The following is a 17,829-nucleotide window of genomic DNA, read 5'->3' as shown; positions in this document are numbered from 1 at the left end:
AGCAGACTTCTGGGTGACTAAGGAGTAACCTTCTCAAATTACACTCATACCTGTTATAGACCATCTGTTCACAAGTTCTATACTATCATTCATCATTTATGGAAAACAAATGACACGATCTCTCATTCCCTCCACTTCTTGGCCATTCTCATATACATTTTTTCTATCTTTAATGTCATATTCTTTTCCATCTGTTTGAAAACATTAGGATCTAGGAGAGACAGACCATGAGCCAGCCTTCAGCATCTGTGCCAGTGTTAGCCCTGAAAGGAACATTGGGCTATTAGGAGACTAGAAGTGATTTGGGATTGTCTAAGACTGATCTCCCTCAGAAGCAGAGCCTGAGAAAAGAATTTGAATTCAAACTGTTCCTGGGAAGTGAGCAAGGAAACTCAGGAGTAGAGTGGGAATTGAGAATAGAGGCATGAAAGAAAGCCAAGAGAGGCACAGCATTGAACAGGTTACTCTTGGGGGGAACTGTTACAAGTCCCTCAGAGGAGTTCTGTGAAACCCTGCAGAACATTCCTCAGGGTTATCCCCACCAGTGGGTGAGAAAGCCGAAGTGTTTATATTCCAAATCCACTCTGTCATGGATTGAAAGTTTCAACCAGATATGTTATCTCCTGCATACTTCTGGCCTGCCCTAAAGAGATGTTTGCAGGTGATGGCACAATTCTATCAGTATGCACTAGAATGCTGAGTGTAGGGGGAGATATAGGTGGCCTCTGACAGCATCGGATACAGTGGCAGTGGGGTATTAAAGGTTATGTTGTAAGTCCAAGTGGATAAACTTTAGTTCCTGGGTTGACAGTTTTCTTTTGAGGTAATTAAGTACTAATGCATTGATAACATTTTCCTCTATTAAATCAAATCAAAGTTCCTAAGTCTCTAATCTCCTGAAAAATTTTGTATCTTTGATACAGTCCTAGGTAAAAAAAAAAAGGAAAAATTAAGATTTCAAGTTGACCATTAATTCATCACTCATTTAACACTCACTGAACACCTAATGTATACCAAGGATTAAGTTAGACATCAGTGTAACCTTTATTAAAATCATTATCTTTCCATCAATAATTTACTTCATTGGGGCATCGAGATAGTACAAATTATTACATAGTGCAATGGAAAAGACAGAAGAGTGTTAATTCATTCTGTGGACCAATAATAAGTGAGTGTTATTTGCAGGTCTTCCTGTAGAAGGCAGTACTGGAGATGGATGTGTAATGTGAAGTAGAGGTAAATTTTTGCGTCACAGAGAAGACAAATTCACAGTAGAAAGAAAGAGACCGGTTAAGGAACAGAATAGAAATAAATGCCATATACAACCGGTATAAAGAGTGCTTATAGGGGTGTAAAAAAAGAAAACAGAGAGCATGGTAGCAGCCAGATAAAGAATGGTTTGTGTATGTATGAAAAGGATGTGGAATTTAATTCTAAGGAAGATGGAAAGCCACTGAATGATTTTTAACAGAAAAGTTCAAGTTAGAAGAAGATAGAAAGGTTTACTTGCATAACATGATCAGATGTTTGTTTTACACAGGTCACTTTGGAAATACTGGGGCTTGATTTTTGGAGAAGGGTAGTTGCTATCCTAGACACAGAAAGATTAGTTAATAGTCCATTAACATAAGCCAAAGAAGAAACTGGATATGAAGTTCGTGCATGGCAGTTCTTTGCTTTAAGTACTGGAGGAATGTTATGCCAATACTTCTGACATCCATAGTTTCAGATCTGAAATCTGCTGTCACTTGAATTGGTGTTTCTCTGCAAGTAATGCATTGTTTCTCTCTATCTGCTTTTCAGACTTATTTCCTTTCTCTTTACATTTCAGAAGTTCAATTATGATGTGCCTTGGCATGAATATCTTTGTGTCTACCCTATTTGAGTTTTGCTTAGGTTCTTGAATCTGTACGTTTATGTCTTTTGCCAGTTTGGGGAACTGTTCTGTCATTATTTCTTCAGATAATTTTTCCATCTCACTGGCTCTCTGTTTTCATTCTGGGAGTTTGATGATATGGATGCTATTTTTTTATTTTTTGTTCACAGGTTCCTGAGATCCTGCCCACTTCTTCACTAAGCCTATGTTTTCCTCTCTGTTTTTCAGGTTTAGTAAATTCTATTGATCTGATCTTGAGGTCACTGATATTAAGCTTTGTCATCTCCACTCTACTCCTGAGCCTGCCCAACAAAGGTTTTTATTTTGGTTATTGTATTTGTCAGCTCTATTTTTTTTACTTGGTTTTTATTTTATAACATCTATTTTGTTGCTTATACTTTCTATTTTTTCATTTATTTCAAGAAATACATAATTGGTTTTTGAAACCTTTATGTGATATCTTATTTAAAATCCCTGTCAGATAATTTCAACAACTGATTTATCTCGGTGTTAGTGTGTGCTGACTATAATTTTTTTTCATTCATTTTGTGATTCCCTGGTTCTTGGTATAATGAGTAGTTTTCAGTTGTATTGTGAACATTATCAGTGTTATATGACTCTCGATCTTATTTTAACTTATTATTATTTTTCACAGGAAGTTCCCCTATATCAGGGTGTAGCATGAAAAGTACAAGGGTGGGAACGAACAGGTTCCACTGGGCCCTGCTGATACAACACTGGCAACAGAGGAACGCTGACTCACATGGCCTTACTGCAGACAGGTGAGGTAGAAGTTTAGCTCCGTCTTTGGCCTTGCTGACACCTTCCCAAGGAGAATGGGACCACTCATATCACGTTGTTGCCTCCAAATGGGAATGGAGGCTCAGCACTGTAACAGGCCCCCTGAACCATGGCAGAGGGAAATGAAGTATCAACTCTCTTTTTTTACACTACCTTAATTCTATCCTATTGGTGTTAGGTGTATGTAGAGGTTTAGTTCCTCACTGGTCTCCCCTGACCCCAGGTTTTGAAGGAAAGTACAATGCTTCCTACCCCCAACTTGCAACATCCTGTTGCTGATGGCAAGTAGAGGTGGGGGCTTAGTTCCCCACTGGACCCCATGGCTGTGTGCAGGGAGTCTATTTGTAATTAGCTCTGTCTGGCATCATCTCCTTAAGTCTCCTTCCTGATGGGTGGGGTGGAGGCTCAGCTCTCCATTGAACCACACCAGAGTGCTGCCTGCTTGTAAAGGGCAAGATTAGGGTGGTATGCACAATCAACTCTTTACCTGGTCCCTCTGAAATAAAAGTCATGGGTCATGGGTGTAACCATGACCTATAGTTTCATTAGTGTTTGGCTGGAGAAGTGTACATACTGCCAGAAAGGTTTTCTGTTGTTGGAAATCTATTTTCTCATACTTTGGCTAAGAAGCACAGAGTTTTCTTGGAGCTTTTTTTGTCTGTGTCTATTGGTTATAGATTGGAGGCTCCTGTGGTGCCCTGTCTGAGCTATGTGGGAGGCAATAAGAAAACAGGGAACTAATTGCCATGTCATTTCTTAAGTCAAGAAGTAAGTCTGCCTTCCAATTTTCACTATTCAGTGCCTCCTATGCTTATATATTGTATTCATTTCAGGGTTTTAGTGGTAAATGAAAAGACCTGGGAGAAATGCAGCTACTCCATCTTATCACAACCAGAATTATGGAGGTCTATTAATGTTAAAAACTGCTGCTGGCTATAAATTGAAGTTTGACAATATACACCATGCCCTTTAGGAATTATTCTGCTAGACAAATGGCTTCCCAAGGGTTAACAAAGTTATTACGATTTGATTTTCACACTCGTAGAAGTAAAGTGTTCTGTTGAAGGTGAAATTTATAGATAAGGAAGGCTAGACTGATTCATGAGGTAATAGATTAGGGTTGGAGACATTAATATAAACTCATCCTTAGCTTAATGTACATATGCATAGAAACATACATAAAAAAGTATAGATATGTGTATACATATCGTTAGTATACATACACATATCTCTTCACTCAGTCAGCTAAGACAACCTAGAAAGAATGACACCCCAGTAAAGTAACAATGAGTAAACGTAGCACCCAGATCTTGGTGCTAATACCACTCCCCAGTAAAGGAACTAGAGCTTCCTGGAGAAAGGACCAATTCTAGAACCAGGGCAAGAAATATAAAAGATGGAAATAGACCTTCTTGTAGTGTGAGAAATTAAGGAAGTGATTTTTAAAACCCACAATGATTCAGCCATGTCAAAGAAGCCCAGGAACCACTGAAAGAGTTCATAATGGTTAAGATGGAACAATTTGAGCAACAAAATAATGTGGTATATAACCCCAGGTATAAAATTAATGTCCACAGATGCTTACTGGTATAAACAAGTGATTAAATAAATAAATGGCTGTGAGATAGATAAGTCTCCAGTGCAGAAAACTTCCAAATAGCTTATGTAGCTATTCTACCCTAAGGAGGGGGAGCATAACTCTGCTTATTATTGTTGGCTTAGCATAGTGATTTCCTTCCAGAGTATAATACAGAAAGAGAAAAAAAGAGAAACATTAGAAACCTGATGATCACTACCTCAGCCAGGTGATCAAGGTTGACATCAGCAGTCATAAGTCATGTTTACGAAATGGCCCTTTACCTCTGTGGTCTTCCTTAAAAGCACACTCCCAATCTTGAGAGAAGCATAAGACACATTTTAGCAGTGGGGCATTGTACAAAATACTTGACCAGTATTATCAAAAATTGTCGAAGTCTTCAAAAATAAGGAAAGTACAAGAAATTGTCACAATAAGGAGCCTAAGGAAACATGACAACTAAATGTAATACAGTATCCTGATGGAATCCTGGAACACCAATGTGACATGATCAAGTAAAAATCTGGGAATTATGACAAAAGTATGAACTTCAGTTAATGATAATATATCAATATTTGTTCATTAGTTGAAACAAAACATACTAATATAAGTTGTTAATAATAGAGAAAAATGGGCATAGTATATATGAGAAATCTCTATACTATACTTGCAAATTTTCTGAATTAAAACTGTTTTAAAATATAAAGCCTATTTAAAAAGTCAAGTGTTTTCTTGTTTTATGGTTATGTTTCTGCAGTCCCCGATAAATATTTGAGTTTGCTTTACCTCACTGATATTGATGTTGAAGAAAAAAACTAAATAACTCTAAAATGGTTGGTAATTCCAATTCAATAAGCAATAATTCTTGGTAACATGTTTTTGGAAGAATTCACTGAGTAAATCAAAGCAGACTGTCTTTAAATGCTAAATTTCTTTTCTGTGTTTAATCTTCTTTAAGATTAATGTTTGCCATGGGCATGATTCCACTTCAGAGGGCAACGATTATCATAAACATTGGCGGTAGGCAATGTCTAATGTACGGTGAAATATTATTGCAAGATGCTGTATTAACTTTAGCTAAAGTATTTTATGTTTTCAAAATGATGTATTGTTATTTCTGTCTATAAAGCCTTTTTAAAAATACATTTTTTACTCACCTTTTCCAAAACAGAAAACTCACAAGGAAATGATACTACAGGATAGTATGCTCATCAGTGTGAACTGAAGGCTCCCTTTGCTAGCACTCGTGGTTGCCAATGATGCTGGCATATGTATTACTTTTACAAATCCCTTCCTTGGCACAATCTGATCTCCACAGGGGAAATCTTTGACACAGCAGGTACCTAAAAGCTATATAACATATAGCTTTATAGCTAGATTTATGAAACATTTTATCCAGAAGTACAATATAATGTAGAAAAGGCTATTTTTCTCTTTGCCTTCTGCTACTCAGAGATCACTCACCATCTTACTTTTTATCAGCCAACAAAGACATGTTTCATAAATTAGACTATGTATTTGTAGCTCAAGATTCTATCTTAATGTGACTCCATATGATTTTTGTTGGTATCATATATGTAAATCAACAGGAAATTTTGTGCTTAGCTATAATAAATGATTATTATAACTTACTCAATACATTTTTACACTTTTTCTTTGTGTTTTTCAAAACAGCAGTTCTCCTAAGGTGGACTTTGAGCACATAAGTGAGTTGATCCTTTTTTTCCGTGGACAGTTTTCTCATTTCTTTTACCATATCAATTTGTTCTACTTTCTCAAAAAGTAGAACTTCATAACTAAATAATTAAGTCTTTATTGAACACTGATGTAAGGCAAACACAAAAGGCAAACAGCTGATCTGTTGGGTTTTTTTTTTTTTTTTTTTGAGTAATGAGCTCAATTAAAAATCTCTCTAGATAACAGGTGTTACTCTATGTAGTGGAAATTGTATTTCCTTATGGGAACTCACAGTCAGGAAAATGAAGACCTAAATAATAACAGAAAAGTGATAACATTACTAACCATGCAACGAGTGCCTGCTTTGTATCTGGCCCTATAAAAGAAACTATAAACATTATACCCGCAATCCTCATTAAAAAAACCCTAATTACTTTAGGGTTGTGTGTGTAGGTGTAAGAGAAAGTGGGAGAGAGAAGCTTCAATAAAAGGCTTCTGAGAAATAGCAAGAGCACTGCCAGGTATCCTTAATAAATAATTTAGGAGCTTCTAACTATGCATAATTATTTCTCATATGGGTGAATATTAAGGATCTTTCAGGTTTAGACTAACAAGACAAAAGGCTTCCAGAAGTTGAGTCCAAATTTTACACTTACATAAAATCCTTATAACAGAAGACCAAATTATAATTCAATAATTGAAGAGTTTTTAAAATAGTGGATGTGTTCATATCAGCATGGCTTCATCATGTGGATAAGAGGCAAGAAATCGGCAGATGCAACCTGCAGATTCATTACTGTTCCTGTGAAGGGCAGGATAATGAATAAAAATGAAAATAATGAAAAATAATGACTAGAATTTTAGGCAGTTTGCTTAATCTCTATTCCAGGAAAAATACAGCAAGAAAGGAAAAAAAATCTTGAAATTTTTTCTAAAAACACTTAAAAGTGATATTTCTTGTTTTTCTACCAAATAATGTGGAAGTCTAATCAGTCAAATAAGTCTGACCTTTTCTGGTAAAATAATTATTTATTTGAAAATGTGAGACATAATAATCAGAAAGTCTTTAAAAAGGAGGCCAAAAAAAATTTCCTTTAACACTCCTCTTAAAGAGCAAAATTATAAAAAAGAACCATACTAAAAATATTTTCAAACAAAAGTAAAAATTCCCTTTACTGTTGCAGAGCTTTTAAATTTTTATTGTTGTTTGATTTTTAATAGTCATAGGTTTACATAGTTATCACAAGGCAGACAAATTTGAAATCAGCTCTCTTCAGTAAGCATTATTCTATTTTGCTGCATAGTCTCATAATTATAATTTTAATGACTGTGTAATTTTCTACTAATTGGATATAATTTGCTTTACTCAATCATTTTCTTATTGTTGAAATTAAATGTGTTTACTTTTTTTGTTATTACACATGACAGGACAATGAACACCTTTATATAATGATTTTGTAAATATAAATTATTTTAGTAAATTTCCAAAATTAAAATTACTGGGTAAAAATCTATGACCACTTTTATCTTACTAGACATTGCCAAATTACTTTTCAAGTTATTGAACTAAATTAGATGAAGCATGTTACCAAAATAAGATACTGTTATATGTGATTACTGATTTTGATAAATTAATAAACTGGACCCTCATATTCCATTTCTTTAAATTTTTTGATAACTATTAAAGTCTAACGTCACATACATATTTAAAATACAAATGTATTTTCTTTTAATTGTCTTTTCTCACTCTTTTCTGTCTCTTCAAAACTTATTCCTAGGTAACTGGAGAAAAATCACGTGACAGGGCACAACTGTATTCCAATAAATTAATGAACACCAACCTCAAATGGGCTTCCAAGACTGGGAATATTGTTCTGACTAACCAGTAAATTCTTTCTTATTCTACTTAAGGACCATTCTTCTTCTTTTTGTTTTTTTTAATAAGCCTTCCCCACTCTCCTCAAATTTCCCCCTTTCTTCTTTACTTTCCTCTCTCAGCTGATGTGTTGCTTTATATCTCATTAAGAAAATAGAAGCCAGTAAATGGCCCACTGTCAAATCCATTTATCCATTAGCATGGACAGTTTTTGGACCCATCTTAGTTTGTATCCTGGTATATGTAGAGTGTTAGACCAACAGTGGCACCTATGTGTAGTTAAATATATTTTAATTTATCTTTAACCTGAAAGGAAAATAGTTTCTTATATGTATAATTTGGGAATATCTTCAGAAAAAATACTTAAAGTCCACGATCTCAGAGGAAGGCAGTTTTGCAAAAGATCTACCAGCAGATGCAAGTCCAAACACAGCAATCATTTAGTGAGATTTGTACTGATATGCCAAGTCTCATGTTGTTTATTTATGCATTTTTCTGGAAGAAGGCTCATAGAGCTCATATATTCTCAAAGAGATAAAGACCCATGCTGATAAGGTGGAAAGATCTTTGCTCTGGAATTAAATCAGTTTACATTTTGCAGCTTACTAGAATTAGGTAACATTCTTAATCTTCCTGAGCCTGGTGTCTGTCTACCAATAGAGATAACACTAACACAGAGGGATGTGGTTAAATTAAATGATTCAGATAAAATGTTATATATCTTTCCAGGCTATCCTGTTACGACATGCCTAGTAAATGTTAAGCCATCAGCAAATACTCTGCTTCCTTGACATGAATGAAGTCCATTCTCATGTTCTTCATGGTTTTCCTTGGCCATTGGTCTAAATATCAAGGCCGCAGTTAAAAATTATCCCTGTCCCTTCACAGTCCATCTGCCTCCCCAAAGTATTAGCCTTGATGAATTGAGTCCCAATATTAGTAATAATCATCACTTTAGTTATTAATGTTCATATGTTTAAGATATTTTAATGTAAGATAAATCATTACTCAAGAGAATAGCTAAGCTGGCTTTGTCAAAGATTTCAATGAGATACCAGTATATCTTAATCAGAATTAACTTTCAAAGATGGGGAGAGCAATGATTCAAGGTGTGAATAGAAAAACATTTTTTTTTTTTTGGTACAAAATGTTACTGTCATTTGTTCTGGTGGGGAAAGAGACAGCTTAGAGTTAGCCTAATTTACATTTTATGATTAGTTTAAAGAAAGTGTCATATAAATTTAGAATGAAAGTAAATCAGTTTTCTTTAAACAGAAATGCAGATTTAAAAATGTCTTTTTATGCAACTGCCAGAAGGAAGCACTGTTTTGTCTGCATATTCCCAGATTCTGCTCTAGTTTTAAAGGCTAACGACTCTGAAATGCAAATATAATCAGGGTTCCAGATGTGGCAATCAGGAAATGATTTGTGTACCAGCTATTTTTAACAAAAGGCTTGCAAACATGATAAATGAATAGTGAAAGTCAAAATGATATCAAATATGCATGAAAGTAGCATATATATAATCATAAATTACCTTTGGGAATTATAACATTACTTCAGAGAGATTCATGTGGTTTATTCCTATGGAGAATGTAGAGTCAGATGATCTAGGTTATCACTTTGGGACTATGATCTCACCAAAAATTTTTATGTTACAACATATATGATAGAAATGAACACAATTTTACAGAAAGAACTAGTCAGATGAATTCAGATTTCATTTATACTTTGGTATAAACAGATCAAATTGCATTTTATCAACTAGATGTATAATAACTACAGATAAAAAGAACTATGCTGGTTTGCCAGAATGGAAAACACTGGCGAAAGTGAGGGGGCTGAATCTATGACCTCAGGAAAGCAGCTCCATAGCCTCTATCTCCATCACACAGACATTTAGTTCAGATTTGAAAGACAACTTGTGATCAGTCATTTCAACACATCTCTCCAAACCAGTTATGTTCAAACATGAAGGGAGGGATAGATATAAGCCTTTTTTTTTTTTCAAACCACATAAAGGTATCACTCTTCAGTTTTCATCAAAACCACACTTTTTAGGTTATCAGGGTCCACAGTTGTTAGGCAAGCAATGCATGCTTACAGTAGTGCTATCTCCCTGCTATAAATAGCTTCTCAGTCTTCCCACCACTACCCATCTCTTCTCTGCTTAATGTCTTGGTCAAAACCATCCCCCAGGAACCCCTTTCCACTTAATTGCTGGCACCTGATCATGTTGATGTTTTGATCACCTTAGCTACTTCCTAGAGTCGGTAGTATATATGTGAGATTTAACTTTAAAAATACCCATAAAGGTTGGGTGTAGTGGCTCACACCTGTAATCCTAGCACTTTGGGAGGCTGAGGCGGGTGGATCACCTGAGGTCAGGAGTTTGAGACCACCCTGGCCAACATGGTGAAACCCCGTCTCTACTAAAAATACAATTAGCCAGGCGTTGTGGCCTATGCCTGTAATTCCGGCTACTTGGGAGGCTGAGGCAGGAGAATCTCTTGAACCCAGGAGGCAGAGGCTGCAGTGAGCTGAGATGGTGCCATTGCACTCACCTGAGCAACAGAGAAAGGCTCCATCTCAAAACAAACAAACAAATAAACCCACAATGTACTAAATACACAGTTTCTAACATAATATGAATATCCAGTAACTGCTGACTAGCATTATTATTATAACATTTACATTAAAACTAATCTGTACTGGTTTAAGTATCGCTTAATGATTGTTTCTTTCACACACCTGTTCTTTTACTTCACCTGGTGTAAAGGAAATAAGTGAACATTTGTTGATTATTAATATGATTGGGCTGTGGCCCCACCAAATCTCAACTTAAATTGTATCTCCCAGAATTCCCACATGTCCTAGGAGGGACCCAGGTGGAGGTAATTGAATCATGGGGCAGGGGCGGGAGGGGCGGGAGGGGCGGTCTTGCCACGCTATTCTCGTGATACTAAATACGTCTCACGAGATCTGATGGGTTTATCAGGAGTTTCTGCTTTTGCTTCTTCCTTATTTTCTCTTGCCACTGCTGTGCAAGAAGCGCCTTTTGCCTTCCGCCATGATTCTGAGGTCTTCCCCAGCCATGTGGAATTGTAAGTCCAATTAAACCTCTTTTTCTTCCCAGACTCGGGTATATATCAGCAGCATGAAAACAGACTAATACAACTATCTACAGTGAGAGAGGCAGTGAAAGGTATAGAATTAGTGTAGTTCAAGCCTGAAACTGACCTGGGTTTGAATTCCATCCCTGCCACTTACTTGGACCTCTCTATGCCTCAGTTTCCTTACTGTTAATTGGAGATAATAGATATTTTATGGACACTACAAAGATTATAAATAATTAAACCAATGTTTGGATCCAGAAGTGATACTCATTACCCGATTTAATGTAAAATATTAGATAATTTGATTTTGTTTTGAGAATCTGACAACTCACCGCTCTGCATCCCCTTACTAAAAATAAACAACTGTAAACAGCATTTTGCATGTAATTTCAGATTTTTGCTACTACAAAACCAATCAGTTAGTGGAAAAAAGACATCTTAGAGTTTGTCTAATTTACACTTTATAGTTAGTTTAAAACAAAGTGTCACATACATTTACAAAACCAAAGAGTTGGTACAAACAACTCAGAAAAAATAGGGGAAAGAACTGTAGTTATTGAAACACAGACTACCATCCTGGAGAAGGACAAGCGACATTGTACTATTGTCTAAATTTGGATCAAAACTATGTCTCTGCTAGGTTTCACTTTAAATGGGATTGAAGTTCCTGACATAATTGTCCCCATCACAGGCAGAAATACCCATCAAATAAACTGCAGTTGAACAGCCTCAGTCCCTTTTGTATAAAACAGGTATTTAATAATACCATTTTGACAAGAGCCTTGTGAATATTAAGAGAACATAAATAAACTCCCTAGCAGCTGACAGCCAAATAATTAATCTTTCAGCCCTTTCCTTTTTTCCTGTTTTCTTTTTTTCCGTGTCCTGAGTTCTTTTACACTTCATGTCCCACAATGCTGAAGTAATTGAAATGCTTTTACTCAGATAATCTCATACAATTTCTAGCATAATAAACAAGGAAAGCTTAATGTGTTATTGTTTAATCAATGTCATTACTTCTTTTTGATAACCTGATTTTTCCAAATATGTAACTCTTTGATTCCCCTATAATAGTACATCTTATCCATGGGCACAAATTGAGGGTGTGTCAGAAATATTAAGTCCCTGGAAAACTAACAGTGGTGCCATTTTGGGTTTTATTTATATGTTACAGCTTCCCTAAAACGAAGTTATTATCATTTCTACTCTTCTTCTGTTTTAATGCCCTCAAAATGTGGCTTCCAAGTAGTAATTATATTAATTGGCATCACACTCATTCTTGTTTGCTTTTTTCCTGATCATAACAAGAATTATCTGATTGTAAAGTTAGTGAGATGGGCTTTCTGATAAGGAAGGTTGAGAGGAAAAAAAAAAAGACAAGTAGGGTAACATATGTACACACAAACTTAGAGGAAGCTTCAGCATAACAAAAAATAGTGAAATTAGTCAGTAGGAAGATTTTGTCATGTGTTGTCATTAATTGACCAACTAGAGTAATAGACTCACAAATAACAGAAAGCAAAGAGTGGCAAATCAATCATTCCTGCCAGCTTCTTCTGCTAGTCATCAGAACAATTATCTCCTACTTTATGAAAGGATAAAGATGTAGTATTCAAATTTAAATGTTACCAATATAAGACATGGAGATATGTACAGCCTACTATAGTATCTTCATAAATACAGTTTTATAGCATCATAAATTTCACAGTAAAATTATCCATGGGAAATGTAAAATTCATACAAAGTAGAGTAATTTTTTAAATCTCAAAAAATTGAAAAGAATTGCTGACTGTGTCTGGGCACACTTTTCTCTGTTTGCAAAATATGTTAGAGCCAGCCTGTTTTTGATGAAGAGCTACTGTACTGGAGAGAAAGCCTGTATTCATATTCATCATCAGGCAAATTGAGGAGCTGACTTGCTTAGGATCAGTAAGTGCTTTTTTCCTCACTCCTTAACAAAGAACAGAACATCTTATAAAAAAAACAAAATCCCATTTTTGTTAAAAATAATAGTAAACAATGGAATGTTAGATAATTGATTTTTTTACTTTCCATGTAAAATGATCAATAACTACTACTAAATACTAATTCGTAGTTATATGAATTGGCATCACATTCATTCTTGCTTGCTTTTTCCCTGATCATAACAAGAATTATCTGACTATAAAGTTCATGGAGCAAGCTTACATGGGCAAGTAGATATTGACTCATGTAAATAACAGGGAGTCATGTTTGGCTGCCTGATTCTGTTAAAAGAAAAATGCATCCATATTCATTCAAAGCAAATGTTCTTTTGGTAACTGAATAAAAATAATAGGTAGTAAGATCAGTTTAATTTACATAACTGCAAAACATAACATTTAGACTTTTGTGTATGAGATGAAAAATAACTGTGCTTTCTATCATATTTTGTTTTTTTTGCTCAAGTACTGCCAACATTCTTAACTGATGGTGTTACCTGTTTGTGTCCTTTCAGACCAAACCCCTTTACCCACCAGTGCCATAGAATAAAATCATAGCATTGGGAGACATTTCAAGAAAGTCATTGCTATTGATTTGTACCTCAAATATGACTTAATGCAGCAATAGAATGATTTTGAAGTTAGTAGTTTCTTTTCAGTGCATTAATAACTTTAGCAGTTTTAAATGTCTTTTTCTGGAGTGGTTTCTATACAAACACTCTCTCTCACACACACACTGACAATCACTTTCCTTTTGTAATTATACACTCAATTCTTCTTGCATTCACCAACACCAAGGCACTTTATTCAACTCCTTTTCACTGTTAGTTTGAGATCAGAAAACAGGGATCAATTTTAACGTTCTCTTCAATAAACCTACATTGTATTTATGAACTAAGGAGAAGTGACATTTGTTTTTATTTTCCTGTATTTTGAGCCTTTTGAATGACACGTCTCTCCAGCTATATGGCTTAAAAGACAGGTCTTATAATTGGGAGGAGCCGAGAAGTTCTGTTGCCTGGCAGACTCTTGTCTCTTTGCCTGAGAACCTCAATCCTTTTGCCTTTCGTTTCCATTGAAATTCAAATATCTTTAAGATCTTAGTCATTTTTTTTTTTTTTTTTTTTTTTTTTTAAAACCTCAGCCTGAGTGATCTCAAAGCAAGTTTTGATGATGTGGAGGAGGGAAGAGAATGTCAGGGCATACAGTTACTGTAAAGGGTATTAGATAACAGAGTGAATAGAGTAATAAATAGACTCAAAGGAGAAAGAAATTCAGAAAGTGCAGCTTGATGAAATTTATGCAAATATACTTTTGTTTAAGGTCTAATTAGTCAGAAGTATCTGAAGGTGACTACTATTCCTTTGTAAAAGTTTGAAAATGCAACCTGTAAGTGCCTTGTACCCCTTCATATTATGGAATATATAATATGATTCACACAGTGCAGAAAACACAGATTCCCGTAGCCTCAGTCATGCACCATTTTGTAGCCTCTCCACTCTGAGCATTAGAAAGTGGATTGTAGAAATCTGGTTCATCTTATTTTAACTTGCTCATTTCTCAAATTTAAAACAATCTTTTTTTTAAATTAGGCTCCTTAAACCACAAACTATTGTAAAGTTATTCATTGAAAAGAATGTAACATTTACTACTGCAATATATGATGTGCAATTTATTATGTCTCCTAAATGCATCTTTATGTATTGCATAATCCAAAATTCATATCAGGTATAACTACAATCTAATTCTTGTGTCAACCATGAAAGCCTTTCTTAGAAAGCTGGTGAAATCCTTTGTTACAAATATCAGTCTCTGCTTTTTACTGTTTCTGTATTAGTGTCATCTGCAATCCTCAGCAGGTTACTTTTTCATCCTGGTAAACTTCTAATAATAGGCCACATCCCAATCATGGATAAAATACAATTTGCAGAGAATTCTCTATTTCTATTGAGAATTTTAAAAATTTCAACGAAATGTGCAAGGCCTTCAACAATTTCTGTAGCTTGTTCTTTTCCTAAGTCTACTTGCTGTTTAGGTCAATATTAAGTTCCTGGATTTAAATATTAAGTTCCTGGATTTAAACACTCTCAGGTGTTCTGTTAAAGGCTTTCTCTTCCTTTAGAATCCTTAGTAAAGGAAGTGGTATTTGCAAGGAAGAGAACAGTGTCTTCCGTACTATTTAGCTGCCAGGACTTTAGGGCTACATGCTGGGCTGCATAGTGAAAACCCTGGCCTGGCATCAACTGGTGGCATTAAAAATCACTTTTTCACTTCTTTGCAATTAAAATATTTCTACCAATTTATCTTTTCATTAAAAATGACATGAAGAACCCAGTATGGGAATGGCACATGATTCTGCTTCTGTGACTTGCTCCTTCTAACATTTTTATAAATGCACTCTACATATTGCTGGGTGCTAAATTTGTTTGTTGATATTGGTTCCCAACAGTGCAGTGTCACGGGTCATCTCTGGAAATTATTTCTTTGCTATGTCTATGATGTGTTTCTCCTGTCCTCCCCATCCCATGTTCTGCTGCTTATTTAAACTTAACATTTGTAAACAGTCCACTGGGTTTGTTTTGTTGATGCATTGGCGGTTTTTCAAGATTTTGTTGTTAATCTTATCTGACTGTTTAAGGATGACCTTTTGTGATGTTATAAAACTCTCAAGAAAAGGAAAACAGATTTGGTCATCTAACCCCCTTCTAAAGACTGCCAAAAAAAAAAAAAAAAGCAAACAAAAAAAAAAACACCAAAAAAAAACCCAGTTGTTTTAAAACAGTGGCTTGATATAAAATGCTGCAGTATATTACATCTGCATCTGCACATTTTCAACTTTCAGGGACCAAAAATCAGCAGTGCAACATATAATCAGACATAAAAGAAAGCCAAAAAGAAGCCAGTAGGGACATTTTTCTGCCTGATAGTCTAACAGTGTTGGTAAATAGACCTACTACTTCTAGTATTTACAAAGAGACAGCAGTCAAATACCCAATTCAATATAACTAACAATTCTTCCACGAGAAAAAAAGAATGACACCACTTAAGAGTTGATGGACATAGACTCAGAATTATTAGATTTGAAAGGGATAGTAGCAGTCTCATTTTATAGATGAGTATGAGGTCTAGAGTGGGTAAGTGATTTGACAAAGACAGAAACAGGACTAGGATCCAAGCTGGGATTCTCTGCCTCTGCAGACGGGACCCTGAGTTTATTCCTTGACTGAACTTTTTAGATGTTTATGCATTATATCAAGATAGCCCACATGCACCAGATTTGTTTCCATTATTACTAAATGAAGCAAGACAGTGTTTTTACGGATATTGGAGTATAAAGTCAGCCAATGTCAAACTAGTCAAAAGAACTGTAAAAGAGACAGTGCTTTGCAGGTTTTTTTTTCTTTTTTTTTTTTCCTGCAAATGGGAATTAGATATGTGTGTATATGTAAATGTAAATTCACATTTAAAATATAAAAGTAAAATTTTTGAGTTTCTGATAGTTTAAATTATACATAACATCAAAATAAACCCTAGCAGTTCATCAGATATTTTGTAGTTTTTATTTTTGTAAGAGCCTTCCTTTCTTTATGTATCTACAATGTTGAAGACAATTAACGGGTCAAAATGGAGATATGCATTGTTGAGCTAACCTGGATAAACAATCTTTTTTAAGTGCCTTAAATTATATAAAGACTAAAAGTATCATTATTCTATTTATTCTATAGAAAGACACTTACGTTTAGCTATAAAATAATGCTCAGAAAACAAGTCCTAGGTTAAAATACTCATTTTCCCCATGACACATTGTCCTTTCACGATTTAATTCAAAGAATTTGCCTTTTAAAGGCTCAATTATGTTTCACCATTGTTCCCATGCATGTTCCTGCTAAGGGTGCCTAATTCTGTTGCTAAGCAACTTTGCAGTCTTGTTGGGGCATAATGATAAATTAATAACTATTTTAAATACGCCTGTTTGGATATGGCCCCTTTAAGAATATCCTGATACTTCTGTCTGAAAGGCTATACAGACTTTTTCATTTTGACTCACAGGAGCATAAATGATAGAATGATGTTTTCCAGAAGAATTGGAAGAATGCCAACAGTGCACCAGAAAAGCACTAAGACTTCCTTCCAGTATGCAATTTTCTTTTCTTTTTTTTTTCTTTTTTTGAGAAAATGATAAAATCGGTCGAATGACAAGTCAAGGATTTCAAAGAATTGTGAGGAAAATAGATATTTCTTTTATACACTAAATGACCATTAGCTTTTTTCTCATCACAAATCTTTAGAAAAACTTTCAAGCCATATATTATTTTGAAAATAAGTATCATATCATCCCAACATGGGTATTTGAATTTTATGGGACTTTCAGATTTAACTAAATTTTTAATTAAATTCTCTCCACTTTGCTTGCTGTTGTCCCAGACATCTCCCCTCAATTCAGGAATATCTTCCTTTATAATGTTTAACCAGATAGGACTGGCATCAAGCAGCTTTAATATTTCTTGTCCTGACATACAGAGACAAATACAGGAATTATCAATACCTCTCCAGCACATAATAAGAATTAAATAGCATTCTTAATGCACATCTGAAAACACAGAAAGATTGTTCCCTTAAACATCTTTCCTGTGAGAATAAAACCAAGGAAACAAAGAGATGTTTCATTAGCAAAGAATCATGGAGAATGTTTTAAATACCGGGAAGAGCCCCACTAACTTCCATCTCAATGACCATCCAAACCAGAACTTAGTTGCTGATGGTTCTGCCAAGAAACAGATTCTCCTTGTGTTGACACTCCCTTCAAACGTTTTGGAAGATACCCAAAACATTACCCATTTTTATTCTTCCCTCTCTCTTGCATTTAAATGTATGTCTAATACTGCATAGATTCTATCTATATTTTGTGGATGATCCTTTCTTGGAGGTGTCATGTAATATGTAAA

At 34.9% G+C, this 17,829-nt stretch overlaps 1 protein-coding gene across 5 annotated transcripts in view; it reads right to left on the bottom strand.

Moving 5' to 3' along the window:
* Positions 1-17,829, bottom strand: part of PKIA (cAMP-dependent protein kinase inhibitor alpha) — an 83,442-nt gene that overhangs the window by 30,745 nt on the left and 34,868 nt on the right. The window lies entirely within an intron of this gene.

The sequence above is a fragment of the Chlorocebus sabaeus genome, chromosome 8, assembly GCF_047675955.1.
Source record: "Chlorocebus sabaeus isolate Y175 chromosome 8, mChlSab1.0.hap1, whole genome shotgun sequence".
Taxonomy (NCBI): Eukaryota; Metazoa; Chordata; class Mammalia; order Primates; family Cercopithecidae; genus Chlorocebus; species Chlorocebus sabaeus.
Note: the sequence above shows the minus strand (reverse complement) of the source record. Positions and strands in the feature narration are given on the sequence as shown.